The following is a 3,781-nucleotide window of genomic DNA, read 5'->3' as shown; positions in this document are numbered from 1 at the left end:
TGCAAGAACACTGAAACTCAAGAAGTCAGCATGCCTTCTTTCCTCCAGATGATTACATCAACTGTTCAGCCTGTTGAAGTTTTCAGAACTGGCCAGAGGCTGACATGTCTGCAATGATACAAGTAGAATTCAGAATGTGGGTAGAAACAAAGTTCACTGAGTGAAAGAAGTATGTCATCATCCAATGCAAGGAGGCCAAAAATCATTGTAAAACATCGCAGGAGCTAACAGGCAAGATATCCAGTATAAACAACATTACTGGTGCTCACTTTGGCAGCACATATATTAAAATTGGAATGATTTAGAGAAGATTATCATGGCCCCTGCTCAAGGAGGACCTAAAAATTCATGAAGCATTCCATATTTGTAGAAAGAATCAATATCTTGAAAATGGCCATACTACCCAAAGTAATTTATGGATTCAATGCTGTCCCCCTGAAGCTACCAATGATCTTATTCACAGAACTGGAAAAACCCACCTTAAACTTCATATGGAATCAAAAGAGAGTGTGCATAGCCAAGACAATGCTAAGCAAAAAAAACAAAGCCAGAGGCATCATGCTACCCGATTTCAAACTATAATACAAAGCTACAGTAATCAAAACAGCATGGTACTGGTACTAAAACAGAGAAATAGACCAATGGAACAGAACAGAGGTCCTGGTGGCAATGCCACACATCTACAACCATCTCATCTTTGACAAACCTGACAAACACAAGCAATGGGAAAAGGATTTCTTGTTTAATAATTGTTGTTGGGAAAACAGGCTACCAGTGTGCAGAAAGCAGAAACTGGACCTCTTCCTGACACCTGACAGTAGAATTAACTCCAGATGGATTAAAGATCTAGACATAAGACCTAATGCCATAAAAAAAATCTAGAAAAAAAATAGGCAAAGCCATTCAGGACATAGGTGTAGGCAAGTACTTCGTGACTAAAACACCAAAAGCATTGGCAACAAAAAGGAAAATAGACAAATGGGACCTTATTAAACTCCAGAGCTTATGTACAGCAAAAGAAACCATCATTAGAGTGAACCAGCAACTAGCAGAATGAGAAACAATTTTTGCAATCTACCCATCTGACAAATGGCTGATATCTATAATCTACAAAGAAATAAAACAGATTTGCAAGAAAAAAAACAAGCAAACCCGTTCAAAAGTCGACAAAGGATATGAACAGACACTTTTGAAAAGAAGATATATATGAGGCCAATAAACATGTGAAAAAATACTCATCATCACTGGTTATTAGAGAAATCAAAACCACATTGAGATATCACCTCATGCCAGTTAGAATGGTGACCATTAAAAAATCTGGAGACAACAGATACCAGAGAGCATGTGGAGAAATAGGAACACTTTTACACTGTTGCTAGGAGTACAAACTAGTTGAACCATTGTGGAAGGCAGTGTGGCACTTGCTCAAGGGCCTGGAAATAGTAATTCCATTTGACCCAGCAATCCCATTACTGGGTATATACCCAAAGGATTATAAATCATTCTATTATAAAGACACATGCACACATATGTTCACAGTGGCACTGTTTACAATGGCAAAGACCTGAAAACAACCCAAATGTCCAGAGACGATAGACTGGATAAGGAAAATGTGACACACAGACACCATGGAATATTATGCAGCCACAAAAAACGATGAGTTTGTGTCCTTTGTAGGGACATGAATCAATCTGGAAACCATCATTCTCAGCAAAGTGACAGAAGAAAGAAAATCCAACACTGCATGTTCTCACTCATAGGCAGGTGATGAATAATGAGAACACATGGACACAGGGAGGGGTGCATCACACACTGGGGTCTTTTTGGGGGTGGCCAACAGGGGGACACCAGGGGTTGGGGAGGTCAGGGAGGGATTACCTGAAGAGAAATGCCAGATGTATGTGATGGGATGGAGGCAGGAAACCACATTGCCATATGTTTACCTATGCAACAATTCTGCATGATCTGCATGTGTACCCTATAACCTGAAGTACAGCTTTTAAAAAAAAGAATAAACTGATGTGATAGAGCTGAAAAGCACACTACATGAATTTTTATAATGCAGCCACATGGTAATTGTGTGTGATTGCATTATAAAAATTCTTGTAATGTGTGTGGGCACCCAAGGGTGCCCTGTAAGCAGGTGTAGCCAGGCTGGGGTCCTGGGAGAGGCAAGCAGACTAAGGAGTGCTGAGGTCAGACCAGCACCATCTCATATGCAAGACCACCTAGTAGAATAGATCAAGCAAAGGTAAGAGTCTCAGAGCTTGAAAACTGGCTTTCTGAAAGAGAAGAGGCAAGAATGGGGGAAAAGAATAAAAAGGAATGAACAAAACCTTTGAGAAATAAAGTATTATGTAAAAAGGTGAAATATATGCCTTATTAATGTACCTGAAAGAGATGACAAAAATGTAACCAAATTGGAAAACATATTTCAGAATATCATTCATCAGAATTTCCCCAATCTAGCCAGACAGAACAACATTGAATTCAGGAAATCTAGAGAACCTCAGATATGCCACAAGAAGAACATCTCTAAGACACATAATTATCAGGTTCTCCAAGATCAAAATGAAATAAAACTTGTCAAAGGCAGCTAGCGAGAAAGACAAGGTCACCTACAAAAGGAATCCCATCAGACTAACAGTGAACTGCTCAGCTGAAACCCCACAAGCCAGAAGAGATATTCAACTACTTAAAGAAAAAAATTTCAACCTGGAATTTCAAGTCCAGCAAAACTAAGTGTCATAAGTGAAGGAGAAATAAGATCATTTTCAGTCAAGCAAATGCTGAGGGAATTCATTACCAGCAGATCTACCTTACAAGAGCTCCTGAAAGTAGAATTTAATATGGAAAGAAAAGATCATCACCAGCCACTACAAAAATGCACTGAATTACACAGACCAGTGATGCTAAAAAACGAACCACGTACACAAGTCTGTGAAGTTATCAGTTAGGAGCGTGATGACAGGATCAAATACTTACATATCATTGCTAACTTTAAATGTAAATGGGCTAAATGCTCCAATTGAAAGACATAGGGCAGCAATATAGGTAAAGAGCCAAGACTCATTTGAGTATGCTGTCTTTAAGAGAGCCATCTCACATGAACTCCCACACATAGGCTCAAAATGAATGGAGAAAAATCCTTCAAGTAAATAGGAAACAGAAAAAAGCAGGTGTTGCAATCCTAGTTCCTGACAAAACAGGCTATACGAATAAAGATAAAAAGAGAAGGGCATGGGCCCGGCGCGGTGGCTCAAGCCTGTAATTCCAGCACTTTGGGAGGCCGAGGCGGGCGGATCATGAGGTCAAGAGTACAAACCAATCCTGGCCAACATGGTGAAACCCCATCTCTACTAAAAATACAAAAAAAAAAAAAAAAAAAAAAAAAAAAATTAACTGAGCGTGGTGGCATGGTCCTGTAGTCCCAGCTACATGGGAGGATGAGGCAGGAGAATTGCTTGAACCCAGGACACAGAGGTTGCAGTGAGTTCAGATTGCACCTCTGCACTCCAGTCTGGTGCCTGGCAACAGAGCGAGGCTCTACCTCAGAAGAAAAAAAAAAAAAAAATAGAGAAGGACATTACCAACGTGGCCCTGACCTTTGATAAATGTTATTATTGCTTGATAACCTGGGCTATCCTTATTGTTCAAACCAATGGGATAGATGATTTGCTGAGGTTTGGGAGCTTCTGCCCTCCGGAGAGTCCCGGATCTCCCAAAATTTGGTTCAGAGCTAAGGTTGATTTTGCTTTACAGCTCCTTTTGTGAAGTTTTT

The 3,781-nt window shown here is 40.0% G+C and overlaps 1 non-coding gene across 1 annotated transcript; it reads left to right on the top strand.

Annotated features, from left to right (window-relative positions):
• The first annotated feature begins 261 nt into the window (after nucleotides 1–261).
• On the top strand, nucleotides 262–368 carry LOC141580483 (U6 spliceosomal RNA). The gene has a single exon (XR_012512651.1). It is a non-coding gene; the product is annotated as a U6 spliceosomal RNA (small nuclear RNA).
• The last annotated feature ends 3,413 nt before the right edge of the window (nucleotides 369–3,781 follow it).

Source organism: Saimiri boliviensis, chromosome 11, assembly GCF_048565385.1.
Source record: "Saimiri boliviensis isolate mSaiBol1 chromosome 11, mSaiBol1.pri, whole genome shotgun sequence".
Lineage (NCBI taxonomy): Eukaryota > Metazoa > Chordata > Mammalia > Primates > Cebidae > Saimiri > Saimiri boliviensis.
Note: the sequence above shows the minus strand (reverse complement) of the source record. Positions and strands in the feature narration are given on the sequence as shown.